This window comes from Neopelma chrysocephalum, unplaced genomic scaffold, assembly GCF_003984885.1.
Source record: "Neopelma chrysocephalum unplaced genomic scaffold, ASM398488v2 Primary Assembly neopelma1_73b, whole genome shotgun sequence".
NCBI lineage: Eukaryota > Metazoa > Chordata > Aves > Passeriformes > Pipridae > Neopelma > Neopelma chrysocephalum.
The window spans coordinates 2,940,171-2,956,405 of NW_020897734.1; the positions used below are offsets into that span (position 1 = coordinate 2,940,171).

The window sequence follows — 16,235 nt, forward strand, 5'->3', positions numbered from 1 at the left end:
TCTTGTGTTGAGGTGGAATTAGTCACATTTTTTGCAGATGACAGCAGCTTCTCAGAAAAAAAAAGAGCAAGTTCTGGACAATTTATAGGCTTATGCAAAAAAATAGTAAATCAGTCTTGTTCTGGTCTCTAGCTGTTTGGACTGTGTTCTCTTTTCATTGCACACAAGCAACTTCCATCACCACTAATATGCAAATAAAGATATTTGACCTCAATCTTTCCTACAGGGAGAAAACCCTCAGCAATGCCACGTATCCAACAGCCAAGACTGGTCACATGTCAGACTGTATTTTCTTCCCTAGCCTGAATCCATGCAGGTTAAGAAACACACAGGTTCCCAAATACCCACAGTTATCAAAGAAGACCCAGACCTCTAAGGATGTTTCAGCTCAGTCCTTCCTCAGGTGAGGTTTTTCACAAGTTATTTTCTATATCACAGAAGTGTTATAACTGCAAAACTGTAGTGATGGAAACTGAGACTCAGCTGGTGAGAGCTGTTTAGTCTGTTGTTAATATACAGCAGGCAACTCACAGACACTGAATCTGCAGCTTAGATCCCTGTCCTTACCCAGGCATTTTCTACATACCAGAATTAACTGTGGTCAACGAAGAAACCTTGGATTGGTCGACAGTGAAATCCTTTAAGCAAATGCACAGTTGAATCATTGTGCCAGGTCTAGGGAAGGGGGGAAATCTGAATTTAGGATGCATGCTCTCTGCAGGCCCAGAGGAGTTGTGAAATCCATGAGCTCCTGCAGATATTCCTTGGCAAGGCTGAGTTAGAGTGGTGCAGAAGGGGCTGGTATTCAATATTGATGTCTTGACTGGTGGCATTATGTGGTTGTGCTCCCCAGCAGAGTGTGTGGTGTCATACTGCAGGGGTGTGAGGTCCTCACATGGCAGTGGGAGCAACACTTGGCGAGCGAAGCTCTTGGTGCTCTGCCAGAGCATCCGTGGGCAGAGGGTGGAGTGTCACAAGGCTATGAAAAATTCAGATTAGGTCCATCCATGTACAACAGTAGACTTCCTCATATCTCATAGGTAAGGCAACTTATTCAGCTAAGGTGCCTTTGAGAACAGGATATTAGGGCTGGGAATTTTCCATTTGTGGGCTTGGAGAAGGGCACCGTCTTGCAAATGGAGAAGCAAGGCCCATTGCTGTCTGGGGTCCAATTTGGGCCAACCCTCCCATTTCAGTCTGGGGATCTGCTGATCTCTTCTCAGCTTGTTGTGGCTCTTTTCTACTGGTTTGCTACCTGGAAAAGGCTCTCCTTGTAACTCAGTCTATCCCAGTTCTGGAGGGAACTGCAGTCTGAAACGCTGTTTGGATCTCAGGTTTCTGTTCACATACTTGCCTGTGGTTTCTGGCTGTCTGAATGCCTCCAAGGACCCCTAAAAACCAACAACTCCTGCTGCTGACTGAGGGCTACACTGACACTTCCCTCTGCACCTCCAAGTCTGGGCAGTGAGTTCCCGTCCTGCCTGAGTCTGTTTTGCAGCCAGTCTGACAAATGCCAGCCCCAGGACCCCCGTGCACAGCAGGAGAGAACACCAGCCCCCATGTGTGATGCCTTGGCTTCTGCTTTGGTACCTGGATGGAGTTGACCAAAGAGTCTGCCCCAAACCACACCTTTTATTCTTGAGGCCCCTCCATACATACTGCTCCTGGGGCACCACTATGGGACACCACTTTGTGCTAGTCTGGCTATATGCACGCCCCCAAAATTCTATGGAGTAACCTGATGCACTTTTCCTACTGATTATATGACACTAAAATCAGCCAGAACTGACAAATTGGGAAATTTAGAGGAAATACTGGCCTTCTCCCCCATCTGTTAAGCTCATTAAAGGTGGCTTTTAGCATCAAACCAGACATCCCCTGAGCAACTTAGAAAATACTGAACGTCATCTTGGCTGGGAAAGCGGACCCTTGGGTACATCCTCTCACAGCCAGCCTTCCTAGGAGCTCTCTCTCCCACTAAAATGTGGGCTTGTGAGACCAGCTTGTTGCATGAAACCAATAAAAATGTGCCTTTCCATTTACTACTCTGAGTGTCTATTCTCAGTTAAAAAGCAACTGGAATGTTAGGAATTGTTAGGAGAGGAACAGAAAACAAAGCAGAGCCTCCCTATAAACCCATCTCAAATATCATGTCTGCTTCAGCCCTGCTGCCTCAGGAAGACGTAGCAGAGCCACAGAAGATACAAAGGTAATGGGAGGGCTGGATCAGCTTCCAGGCGGTGGACAAGGAGATACACCAAGGCTCTTCTAGTCCAGAGGTGAGCAAGGGAGAACATAGCACAGGTCTATAAATTGCCAAGGGCATAAAGGAAATAATATTCAGTCATACAACTGCACTTTGGAGGCACAGACAAATGGTCAGAAAGCAAGCCTTGGTCCCCAGCTGGTGCACACGGGGTTCCCCTCGGAGGCTGATGGCTCTGTCAGTTATTTACTTTGGCTGAGGGATGCCTGAGTGCACCGCTGAGCAGAGGCTCTCTAATAGGACCAGACTGACAGGGGCACAATTTTCTAGTCAGGGCTGTCCATTCGGTCCCTCCCATTGCCCTGATGAAACACCCAGAAAAGGCAGCTGAGCTCAGTTTCTTGCTGCAGAGGAGGTGCCCTCTCCAGGGTGAAGAAGAGCTGTGTTGCAAGACTTGGTAGCCTGCAGGAGAGTGGTCTGGAAAACAGGCAAGAGAGATGGGCAAGCACAGATGGTGGTTGAAGGGAGCAAGGCAGGGAAAAAACAACCTGGAGGGACAGAAGCAGGAGGAAAAAACAAAGGGCCATTAAACACATCAAGACCACATATGGTCAAAAAGAAGCAGTTTGCCACTATTCAGTGTTTGTCAAGAGAGGAACATTTACACACCTACACTTCTGCAGTGAGAGGGCATCGTTTCAAAGAAAATAACTACTGGTCCCACAGAGCCTGTGAACCTCACTGTATTTTTGTGTATCTTCCCAACCAGCACCTCCAGCCACAGGGAGTAAAGCACCCCAAAGTGCTGTTTGGGAGCTGCTTCCCACAGGCATGCCCTGGTGCCCTATTATTTTAGAGCCAGAGCAGCTCAGATCATGTTCACTTGTATTCCAGTGTAAGCAGCTCACGCTGGCACCAGCAGGTGTTACACCCTGAGGCTTCATTCATTGCTGTCACCACTGCCTCAGAACACTCCATTTCTAGTGGCCCCAAGTCAGTATAAATTGCTGTGATGTAGGAATCAATGGTGTAAGATCAGTACATGCATCTGACTGCTCTGTGGTTTGCACCACTGAGGCTCCATACGGTCCAGGGTTTGAGGACACTCTTGCTGCCCTCTGCCACACACGGCTTTGTGCCTAATCTCTGCACCTCTCTGAGTACATGTGCACATTTCATCAGTATACAGACTCAGAAACTCCTTACTTCATTATGACTGCACAAGTTTATCATGTGGAGTAATTAGGCTTTAAAGCACTGTGCCTCTCACTCGACACCAGCACACATCAAAATCATCAGCAGGCTTAGGGGAAAATGTTAAATGCAAGACAGACAGTGGGTGTGTATGTACCATGCCATTATGTAAAACAGCAACAGCAGGTGCCCTCTTCAATATATGCATTAAATAAGGATCTGTCAAGCTAAAAATAAATAAAATAAAAATATATAAAAATATATATACACACACACACACACAAAAATTATGGTCCAGTCTTCACTTGTCAAGTGCTAGAATGTGGGCACTCAAAGCTATTCCAGTCTGCTGTGAGGTTGGCTTCCAGGTGCTTGAGTCAAAGTGCTTTTTCTATTTCACAGTTAATTCACAACAGTGGGAGCTCTGACAACAGACTGACAGGTTTCCTGATGTGAGTGTTCCTGCCTTTATGAGAAATGAGAATTGTGGAAGGTTTTTCTCTTCTATGTTATTTCAAATCAAATAATGTGTTTGTCAGTCCTACACAGAATAAGAATATTAGCAAGACATTGGAAAGATAAATTATTTAATATTATGAAAATTATTTTACTTTTCTGGAATAAATTAACATGATTCTTGCATCAATCTTTATATAAATACGCATATTATATTAAATTAACCTTGTAATCCATTTGCAACACTGAAATCATAAATCAAGTTTTGAAGGATGCTAAAATAAGAGTTTATTTTTGTAGGACCTAACTGTTTTAGATGAGGGTTTGGACAACAAAAATAAAATTGCAGACAATTCAGGAATACTGTGCCTGGCTGCAAGAGAAAAGCAGCTGCCACATTTGATGGAGTGAGTCCTTTAAATCACCAGGCATCCGCTCAAGAAGTGGGGGAATAAGGAAGGTACAGCTGTTCCCAAATGTCATGTAGAAATCTGCTGAATTTTATGATCCTTGATCACCTCAAAGAACAATCTACATAAAAATTTTACAGGCACTGTCTTTTATATGCCTGTGCACAGCATTTGTATGCACAGGTGAGCACAGACACATACAGAATAGCGATTTTCTGGCTGGTTTTGTAAGCTTCTGACTTGGCATAATTTTACTGGATCGGTTCCTATGGGTTTCACAAAAAAAATAAATATTTTTACAAAATGCATTCTTAAAGAGTTTTAAAACTATTTCCATCAAAGCAAATTCCATGTCATCTCACGTTACCGTTATCGTTTAGAGGAGATACGTTAAAATTCACCATTATTTGTCCTCCACTCCAAGCATTTTCCAAGGTCCAGTGAAGTCAAAGGAGAGACTGTTGGTGACTTGTCAGGGGGCTGTGGTTCAGAGACACACTTTTCACTAGAAAGTGGGTACCCCACGCCAAGGACACTGACTCCCAGTACTGTGACAGCCATGGGGCAGATTGCCCATGTTTTTCAGTGTAAAATGCCTTGGGTTTTTTTTCATTCGTGGCTTTCCCTTTTACAAGTTCAAATCTTTAGGTCTTGTCCCTCAGAAACAATTCCTTTTCCAACATTTCTTGTGGTGTATCTGTGGAGCTCTTTCCTTGCATGTTGTCAAGAAATTTGCTAATTTGGGGTTTCTTGCTGGCACAGTGACCTGAGTGGGATGGCTTTACTTTTGCCCTGCTTGTGCTGCTGTATAAATTGCAAGGCTTATTTTTATCACCTGCCCAGGTTTTAATTTACTTACTTGCAATTAAAACTGGTTGTCCTGCAAATAATTTTCTAGCAATATATATACACTGTCCAAGTCATCCACTCCTCTCAGTTACTTTTGGAAGCAAAGATACAACCGGGCAAAGGCTGATAAAACTGAAGTCATGTCACCACCAGCAGGTTGCAGGAAAAAAATGTCTCAATATTGACCCCTCTCTGACAGTCGGCTTTAGAGAATCATTGCTGCACCTGCGTCCCAGTGTTTAACTGACCAACAGCTGGGAAACACCCTCCTGACTGAGGGGAAACAACAACAGAAAAGGATTAGTTATTTTCTTAACAGTTTACATAATTTCCTACATCAAATAAATGAAGACTAGTAGCTTACCATCTGGGAACATATGGACATTATTTCTTCTTACGTTTAATTCTCTAAGTGACTGCAATTTTCCTCTCTGCAGGAACCTGAAGCTCATTGCAGCTAATATCCTAATAAAGACATAACTAATAAATTAACTGAATATCTTAAATGAAATTAAACAAAGGACAACTACTATAAAGCATACAATCAAAGAAAAAAGAAATCCCATCTTTCTTGGGTTTTCCACAAAGAGAAGGTGTACCACAACAGATCTTGCTGTTTCTTCAGTATGTAGTGTATCATGTTTCAGAAATTCAATTCAAGAAGTTAAATCAATTGGTTTAGAGATTAAAACTGCATCTTAGGAATCAGGAGTTCCTGGCGTAGATCCCATATCAGTTAGAAATTTCTTGTGCTACTGCTGGCAAATGACAACTTTTCTAAAAATTCCTCTTCCTTAGAAAACTTCAAACCAATCCATACAACCAAAAATTTACGGAGAGTAATAGCAGGCTCACCAGCTTTTTGGATATGAGCACTAGAGGGTGACAAAGCTGCACCAAACGAAGACAGACTACAACTATTTCTGCCACTAATTTAACGTACATTTGTGTAGTCCAGATTGATTCAGCAATCACATTGATTAAGAATGCTTCTAACCCTTTTTATTTCTTATTCAATAAAATTGAATTCAGAGACTAGCTTCCTAGATAGATAGATAGATAGATTGTTGTTATCTGGTCTATCTGATTAAAAACTGGAAGGTGACTTTAAAGACAACCTGAGTCAGTAACTAGAAGCCAGGCCTTAACCAGATGAATCCAGGCTCCTTCTCCACTACACACTTTCAGAGCTTCAGCTTAGGCACTGCTCAGCTGCTTTTGGCACCCACAGTATCTGCAAAGAGCTGTCTCAGAAGGTACTGGCTGCTTGGGATACACTGTCATGTATCTATTTCAAGTTCTGCTCTCTCCACGTCACCGAAGTTAAGATGGGATTCCCTTCTTAAAAGCATCTTTCTAGCACAGGGCTTAGTTGCCAGCTCCCTTTTTTAGCATATATATTACTTACGTTTTAAACAGGTATATCACAGGCACTGGAATGAAACACTCTCTAGCATGTCTTTAATCTGTGTCATCAAGCAAGCATTTTAGGTTTGACACTTTGAAAATAAACCAAAATTACTTCAACTGCACTCACTTCCTGTAAACAATACCAATGATCCCACCTTGAAATGTTATGACACTGAAGTGAGCATAGAGAATTTCTCACCAATGTGTAAAGGACACTAGAAAAGCATCACAAATATTCAGAATATCTCATAGTATTTGCAAATTAAAAAAGGAATATTGATTTATAGCTCAGAAATTAGGTCATGAGGAAAGAATTTCCAGGGCATACACAGCTACTGTGGAAACAGGATAAGGATGCCTTGCACTGACCACAGAAAACATGAATACTGTAAAAAAAATTAAGAATCCCTGGTCCAAGTGCCAGGTCAGTGAATAATTCAGCATAGTTCCCCAAAAAACATGAGCTTAACCTGGAGTAATGATCAGAAAAGCTCAGAATACTTAAAAATATAGAGGAAGTAATGGATGACAAAACATAAAACTTTAGCATGCCATGGAATAAAAATCATGTTGCACAGACACCTAAACTGGGAATATTGTGTATCATTATATTCACACACTCCAATCAAAATAAGGCATAGCAGAAATGGGAGGGGAAAAAACAAAACAGAACAACCCACAGAACAAGACAACAGTGACTGAATAGCATAACTTGCATCAGAATAAAGAAAGATGAACTTTTCAACTGGAAAGACAATTCCCAATAACATATAAGAAAAATAAATAGAATTATGATTACTATACAGTAGGTAAACAGAAAACCCCCCACCATTTTAAACAACCTACAAGTGATGGACTCAAATGAAATAATCTAAAAAGTGATTTTATTTATAAACCTCTTAAACTTTAGTTCACCCAACATAAACAATTTGTGTTTATCCCCCTTTTTGAAACTCCATAATACATTACACTTGTAATTTTAGCTCAAACATCAAGAAAAACCCCCAGCAACTGAATTTAAATCTTGTAGTTCTACATTTTAAAAGAAAATATTTGTTTTATTATACTGAAAATAAACTGCTTGTAAGTTTACTTAGTACAGTGATTCACAATTGTACTTACCAATTCCAATAGATCTCTCAACTTTCCAGTTTCCTCTGGAATGGAGACCAGCTTGTCAGACGCAGGTAATACTGGAAAAGAAAAAAAAAGTGGTCTCAAACAGTGCAGAAACAGCTGCATGGGGTAACTCCAGGAGGCAGAAGTTTTCTATGTCCACAAAACACTCAGTCACCTTATAATTTAAATCCTGTGATGGTTAAAGTTTATAATGAACAATAACAGCATTAAGAAAACCCTCAGCATGAGTTGCCCACTTTCTACCAGGAATGGAGATTCCAGCACAGCACAGAAAGAAAAGCATGAACTCAAAGCTAAGGTCAGATTGCCAAAGCAGTCCAACATCTCACCTACTCTATGCCCTCCACAGACTCGTGGCACGCTGAGCTCAACTTCCAGAGCCCTGCAATGCTATTACAGATTTAATACATGTAGTGAAAGGAATCTCTCGCCAACAACCAGGATGAACAACCAGGGCTGCAGAACTAGTCACAAAAATTCAAGGTTAAATATAATAGAACCTCCACGGAAAATGTAGCTTTGTTTTCTAGGAACTGTAAAGAAAAACATCTCTAAGTTTATTCAGCTAAAAGCCTGGGAAAATCCAGGCTCACACTCATGACATCTAAGCATTTACCAACACGGTGAACGGATCGAGCCCCGACACGCTCACTGCTGGATGCGCACACATCGCTCGCACCCGCGCTTGGAACCATCTTCCTGCTGAGCTGTGGGGAAGGACCGACCAGAACAGCCCAGTCAATACAGCTTCACTGCAAGGCATCCGAAACCCTCGAAGGTACAAACCAACCACAGCACGGAGCTCTTATTCCCCAGAGCGCGAACTCCATAGCTCCTCTCACCCTGCACGCCCTCCTCCAGGCACACGAACTGCAAGTCCCCATCCTTATGACACCTGTGGAGAGACACAACGGGACAAAACGCCCGATTCCCTATGACCGCCCCTCTCCTTTGGACGCACACAGGCAGCATCACCTTCCCCTCGCCGCCCCAGCACACGGAGCCTCTCTCCCCGCTGCTCCCCCGGCAGCCCGGGCACACGGGGAGCGCCGGCGCCGCTCCCCCCGCAGACACACACCCACGGGGGGCTTCGACCACCTCCCCACCCGAAAACACTCTCACACAGCACAGCACTGAGCACCCACCACTGCACACCCCAGATCCTCCAGACCCCGCGTCCCGCTGCGTGCAGGGGGTGCCCCCCGCTCTCCCCCACTGCCCTCACACAGAGGGGCTCTGCTCCTCCCCAAGGCCACCACAGCGACACACACACGTTCCCAGACCACTAGTGCCACCACGGTGGGGGCTCCTTAGTGTTTCTCCCCACTGCCACTGCACCAGCCCTCCCACTACACCTTCCCTGCTGCCACCACACCATGTGGCTCCCTAATGCTCCCATCAAGTGCCATCACAGCGGGGCCTCCCCACTCTTCGCACTGAGCACTCCCAGCCTTCCCAATGCCACAGGAGCAGCCGCTCCCGTGTCACCCCCAGGCTGTCACTACGGGGACCCCTTCACTGCATCCCCACGCGGCCACCGCAGCAGGGCCCCCGCACTCCCCAGGATCCTCACAGGGTTTCCCCTCCCCACTGCCTGTCCCCAGGGGCCGCCAGAGCTCGGACGCACCTCTGTCTTAAAAGACTCGCAACGAGTAGTTCCAGTCACCGCAGATCCCGAGTGCCGGTCAGTGACTGCTGATCCACGTTAGTGGCAGGGGGAAAAAAAATCAGGGAGGAATCTTCCATGGCAGAACAAAGGGAACAGGAGTGAGGTGGGATTGAGGAACACTCACAAAAGCCTCAAGGACACTAATGCTCTTGGCTCCGAACGTGAAAGGGGAGTGGTGAAACATAAATCAGAAGCTGGTTGCAATGGACAGGTCTCAGTTATCTGAATAAAATGCAACACAATTGCTGGGATACTGTATGAATGGATAATTGTGTCTGTTACCATGTGATCTGTAGTTATTCAGTACTGCAGATTTATCTGTCAAAAATGACTCTGGAGCCTTAATTAAGAAATGCTAAAGAAGGGCTCATAGACCCACATTTTAATGCAATTGTTGTGGGTTTGTTAAGCAGAATCTGATCTTATGTCTTGATCATCCTGAAGTCCTTAAATGGATTTTTTTTTTTTTTGCATGCACGCATGCATTCATCATGACTAATTTGGGGATCTAAGGGAATTTCCTTATATTAGTGGTATGGAAGAGACTGGCCTTCAGTCAGTAATATGTCAGTGAGAAATACCTGAACCATTTTTTGTCAAAAGAGGAACAGCCCTGTAATATTATGTAGGGGATCTCTGGCTGAAATTCAGTAGAATCAAATTGGCCAGAATCAGTAAGAAGGAACTGAGAAGTGAAGTGTTTAATCCTTTGGTGCAGTATTTTATGGACTTTGGGCTCACTGTCATTGCCTCTTCCAGCAAAGAGGCCTGTGTTCAAAATGTATGTGTGGTGGGGGAAAGGGTCCCATTGTCACCTGTAAATATTGTGGCTGTCTGCTTCCTCAAACCTTAGCTGTGGATACTTGTGTGGGCTGTGGGATTAAAGCTTACAGATTAAAATATACCAATAGGGCTGCCTGGGCCAGAGCTTCTGCTCTTGTCCTGAAAGAAACCTAATCTTCCCTGAATTCACAGCAGGAAAATCAGACAAATCTGCATAAACACTGATGACTTCTGCCCTCAGTTGAGGTTCCAGAGAGGGTTGAATAAATTCAGACTGATGTTGGGCCAAGTGTGTATGATGTAGGGCAGGAGGTAGAGTGGCTCTTAGCCTCCCTGGTTTCCTTCCTTCACAGAAAATGTCTGTGTGGAAGCTTCAAAAATGCCAGTTAGGTACTCTTAAAATGTGTGAAACTCTGGCTGGTCTGTGAGGAAGCCACGGCAGTGCGGGGCGGGCAGGCAAGGTGGAGTCCGGGGGATGCCGAGCACCAGCGGGAAGCTGTAATATTGAAGGGGAAAAGTTATAATAAAGTGAGGAAGAAAATAAAAAAGACGGTGGGTTTTGCGTGGGTGCGGGAGGATGACTCCGGCCGGGCCCGATTCAGCTGCAGTAGCCGGTGGGATGCTGCAGGGGGGCCGGGAGAGCGGCATCAGCGGGGGAGAATGGACAGACGGACAAACGGACAAACGGGAACTCCGGCAGCACCGCGGCGGCGGCAGCAGCGACTGTACCGACCCGCTCTTGCTCGTCGTCCTCCACTCCCTCTCCCAGTGTCCCTCTCCCGGTGTCCCTCTCCCGGTCTCTCTCGCCACCTGCCGGCCCGGGCCCCCGTTCCCGGAGGAGCCGCCCCCTCCCCGCCCCTGGGCGGTCTCGCCCCCGCCCGGCTCTGCCCGTACGGGCTGTGGCAGCGCTGGACCGGCCGCTGCGGCTCCTCCTGCTCCGGGCCCGGCCGCTCCCGCCGCCTTCTCTGCGGGTTCCCCGGCCCCAGCGCCGTCTGGGTGGGGAAGCCCGGCCAGGGGCCATTGGGGGCCGGCTCGGGCCCCGAGAAGGCGAAGGAGACCCTGGAGCAGCGGTACCGGATGGGGCCGCTGCTGGGGACTTGGTAACAAAGTCAGCCGAAAGTGGACAGAAGATCCAGAGGTTTCTCTGGAGTGGAGGGGAAGCGCTCAGCCCCTCCTCTGCACCGCCATCAAACCAAGTTTCCACAAGGGGAAACGTCACATTTGAGTGCAAAGGTGACTAAAGACCTGAGTGCCACCGGACAGGCCTGGGGGTGCCACGGGCATCAGCCCTGAGACCCGACGGCACGGCCAGCACGTGGGGACAGAGCCGGTGTTATCCACGGGGCCCTTGGTCCTGTCCTGCACTCCTTCGGGATGCTTCCATGGCTGGGCGTTTGTTTGGTTATATGGAAGTTTTCGGAAGGAGGGGTTGTCTTGGGATCTCGTTTGATGGGGTGGAAGTATTGTGTTTGGTTTTTTCTTTAAAGTGGTGTTCTGAAAGCATTTTGGCTGCACAGCCCCGCCAGCCCGGGCGTGGGGGAGCCCCGGAGCGCGGCGCTGCCTGGAGCCGACACTGGGTGGCAGGAGGCTCCCGCAAACGGCTCCTCGGGTACCCCGTCCCTTCCCAGCCCGTCACCTCCGGCACAGGCTGCGCTGTGCCCCTCGTCCCCCGCCCCAGGGCCTGCCCAAGACCCCCTCGTGCCCCTCTGGCCCCCCCTGTGCACACCCAGCCCCCCCTCCCCATGCATGCCCAGGCACCTGACAGCCTCCCCGCCAGCCGCGTTCCTGGGGCCGGGTGTGCAGGTGTGCTCAAGGGCCCGGGGGGATGGAGGTGTGCTCCGGGGGTACATGCATATTCCAAGGGCACAGGGACCAATGCCAGGTGCCTGGCTTGGCGGGTGAGCAGAGGGAGCTCATCCCTCCCGTTGTTTGGATAAACTGAGGGATGCCTGACCGTGAGGGATTAACAGCTCCAAGAACTTCTCAGAGCACAGGAACCTTCCATCTGGGAATGTCCCTGAACTAAAGCCTCCCACCAACCTCCTGCTCTTGTGTGAGAGTCCTCCTGCTCTTCCCACTTCTTCATTCACCCACAGCCCTTGACCTAGGAACTAAGTAACACCCAGAGAGACCATAAGGGGCTTTGGTTGAGGTGTAAAATGCAGTCCAAGGGTGAGAAGGGAGCAGTTGGGGCCCTCGTTGTGTGAATCTGCCAGAAGCCACCTACACGTCCATATCCTGAAATTCAATTTTTTCTTAAAGCAAGTGCAGTGGGAGAGAGCCACCCATGGCTGCATTGCCCAATAGTTACCCCGTGTCAGCAGCAAGTCTCACATTCCCTTTTACAAAGAGGGCTCTCACAGTCACTTTTGACCCCTACTGAGGGCTCTGCAGTCACCTTTGACCGCTACTGCCTGGGAACAGCCGGTCTCTGATACTCCAACAAAATCTGATTTCTTAGCTTTAACTGATTCTGTGTTTTCTAACAAGCAGGGCTGAGCAGCCTGTGACCTGTGACCAGCCACTCTTGGATGTTTGACAATGTGCTACAGCCTGCATTAGGCCTCCCAGGAGCAGAAGATGGGTGCTGTGGTTGTGTAGCACGTGGCACAGTCGAAGGCACCTCTGCTGCCATGCATGTCTCCACTGTCAGCAGGTTACTCTGCAGCAGTGACTTCCCATGGGATTGTGGACATCCAGTGCTGGTGCCTGGAGGAACATTTGTCAACACAATACAAGCATGCTTTTTGGTCCTGCTAGATCAAGAGGGACAAATACATGTGCAATGGGACAAATAAATAGGAAAGGAGAGGCTGCTCTGCCAGGTCAGCCTAAAGTAGTAAAGTACTTGGGGAGTCCCTCAGGGCAGAGGGCAGAACAGAGTGCCCAGGCCCTGTTTGAAAGCCTGAGCTGATTGGGAAGGGCAACATTCTATTGGTAAGCCACTAATGACCATCTCTTTGGCATGTCCTGAAAACTACAGTACACTGCCTTTGCCTTGCCATCCCTGGAGGAGCACTCTGATGTCAGCAGCCAGAAATCCTGCAGAACCGGCTGGACTGGCAAATGCATGAAAGTCAGCTAATCTGTTTTATCGCTGCTCCTCCACCCCCAAATCCCCATCCACTTCAGGCATCAGAGGGAAGCTAATTGACTTGATCTTCCTATTTGTGCTCAGACACCTCGGGTGATTTGGTTATTTTCTCTCATTTTTGTTTCCTAAATAAATCAGCTTCAAAGGTGGTGCTGGTGCAGGTGTTATGTGATACATATCTACCAAATAACTGGGGAGAGGCCTTGCTTCACCAGGTGCTCGCTGCATCTTTGAGTGATCTGGTCACAGTTTTCCTGCCTCTCCCCACTAACTGAGGTGAGATTTACTGCTACAGAAGGACATCAGATATTGCTTGCTTTCCCTCTTTTCCCTTGTCCCTTAAAGCAGAGGAAAATGGGAACTTTTGGGTGGAAAGGGCCAGTGTGGAGTGGCTTTTCAGGGAATGGGACCTTTGCAGGGACATGGCATCATTCCTCAGGGTGGATTTTGTAATGAGAAGGGCAGCTGTCCATGGGAATGGTGTCCTGTTTGGGGCTGGCCCAGAGGGGGAGACTCCCATCCTCACCTTATCTGACCCAATAGGTCTGACTCTGGCCCTCATCCTGCTCCACCCTGCAGAGTGCTAGATGGGCATGCTGCCAGGCTGTGTTTTCCTTCACCAGGCTGGAGACACAGTAGAAACTGTGGAGGCAGGTGGGAGATGCTGAGCTCTGGCCTTGGCAGCAACTAGGGCAAGCTACTTTCCCATCCCTACCATCCTACTGGTGTGAGCAAATAAGAGCAGATTGCACAGAGCTCCTCACAAGGCCCCCCCATCTTTAATGCCCAGGGAGTTTCAGAGATCCCTGCAGGGAAGAAGCTGTAGCCCTCTCCATTGGCATGTGCCAGGAACATGCACTGAGCCAAGGGCCAGCTGGGCATCACCGCTGTCCCTGGCAGGGAGAGGTTCACCCAGATCTGTACCAGCCACCCATGGAGGCAGGTCTCAAAAACCAGTCCAGGGCAAAGAGTCACCTATGTTGCACTCCAGGGAACCACGTGGTCTTTCTCTGCCATGGCCTGCTCTTCAGGTCCCTCCCAGGGAAAAATTCCTGGCTGGGGGAGGAACTGAGACAAAACCAAAAGGCTGAGGAAGCTGTGCTGTAGGGTACATCAGAGTGTTAATTGGGGCAATGGAAAGCAGGGGCTGCAGGCCTTGCATGCAAATATTAGCGCATGTGAGAGCTTTGCTGTTTCGTTTTGACATAGTACCACAGCAATGATATCCAGCTGGCATGAATTGCTCCAAAATTCAGGCACTTGGATGCCACAAGCAGGTGGAGGAAGCCAAGGTGCTAGAGCTGATAGCAGAAGCATGTGGGTTAAACGGGATTCACTCCTACAGGCACCTCTGGAGCACAGCAAAGCACCTACAGAAAGCACGTGCAGAACCCCCCATGCAGAGCGCTGGGGAAATCCAGGGGAAGCGCTGCAGCTGCAGGTGAGGTTCAGCACAGACCCTGCTGCATCATGGCAGCACAGAAAGATTAGGGCTGTGCAGAGCCATGGCGGGGACAGGGAGGTGGGTGGGAAGCAGGATACACTGCCAGGGCCTTACCTGCTCACAAAAACTTGCTGTGCCAGATGGGGAAACACCAGGACAGGCTTCAGCTATAATTAGCCAGGAGGTGAACACAACCATACAAACAAGGCTGCAGGAGCTCCGTCTTAACCTGGATGTGACAAGTTCCTGGTAACCTGTTTTTCCCTAGGAGCTGATAGAGGAGGAAGAGCATTTTGCAAGGTTTTCCCTCCTTGGTAGCTGGATGTGGGGCAGGAAGGACATTTGAGGATGCCAGCTCACCCTGTCCAGCAGCACCCACACCAGCCCCTCATCCCTATGTCAGTGGCACAGGTGCACACAGCAGTGACAGAGCCGAGGTGCCACATGCAGCTTGTTCCACTCACAGGACCCCACAGCCCACGTTACTACCTCCTGCCCCTGCAAATTTTTTTGTCTTATTCAGACTGCTCCAGAAAAATCACTTCACTTATTTGTTTATTTGTTTCAGTCACATATGCCTATATGGCCTAGGCCAAACTGTTCATCCTTTTGGCTTGTGCAAACGCTTTCAGGAGGCTGGCTTTTCCCTCTTATCTGGGAGTTGATGTTTAACCAAGTCAAGCATTATTTGTTACAATCTTTCTGCCTTGCGCTGTTGCCCTTGGGCCTTCCTTCTCCTCCCCTGATTTTTTCAGTCTGTCAGCATCTTCCTTAACTTTCCCTGCCGTGAGCACAGGCTTTTCACAGTGATGCTGTGCTTCATGTCAGTCCTGTTTGGCTTTCACAAACTCCCAGATAATCTCTGGTCTTCTGTCCACATTGTTGTATGAGCAGAAAGTGGAAAGTTCTGCTAGAGAAGGCTCCTGTGCAATTCTACACATTTCCCATGTGATCCATAAGTTGCCATTGAAACTGTAGAAATGTATAGTCTTGCTTTCCTTTGAGTGCAAAGCGGTGAGGACAGGGGCAGGAGAGGGGGAGTGGAAAGAGAAGAGATGCTCTGTTATGCTGCTCAGGAGCAATCAGACCAGCACAGTGCAAAACTACAGCATGTCAAATTTGGCCTCTTTAAATTGCAAAAACAACAGTTCTTTTTGCAAGAACACACAGCTTTGCTGGGTTTGTTTCCTCCCCAGAGTTACAAAATCTGCTCCCAAGCCCCCAGGCAACAGTCTCTGCTGCAAAGGCAAAGCCTTGCTCTGGTGGGATGCTTTCATGGCAGGAGAGCTTTCAGAGGGTGCTGTAACCTTCCAAAGGAAGGGTGAGCCGACCTTTTCACAGTTTGGTTATGCATTTTGTCCTGCCTGCCACAAATACAGTTTTGGTCCATATAATCGGTGTGTGAAATAATATTAGTCACAGGACTTCCTGGCAAAGCAGCTCATAAACAAGCTTTCCTCACTTCCCTCTTATGAAAAAGTTCAGCTCTCCTCTGCTGCACTGACTTCTTTGTTTCCCTCTTCTCCCCATTTATCCCCTGACTCCCATTAGTATCTCAGTCAGTCTAGTAAACATTTTGC

The 16,235-nt window shown here is 47.7% G+C and overlaps 1 long non-coding RNA gene across 1 annotated transcript; it reads right to left on the minus strand.

Moving 5' to 3' along the window:
* Positions 1–5,274: 5,274 nt before the first annotated feature.
* Positions 5,275–10,876, minus strand: LOC113969469. The gene is made up of 3 exons (XR_003534866.1): positions 10,851–10,876; positions 5,480–5,580; positions 5,275–5,388 (listed from the first exon to the last, which is right to left on the minus strand). It is a non-coding gene; the product is annotated as an uncharacterized LOC113969469 (long non-coding RNA).
* Positions 10,877–16,235: the final 5,359 nt, after the last annotated feature.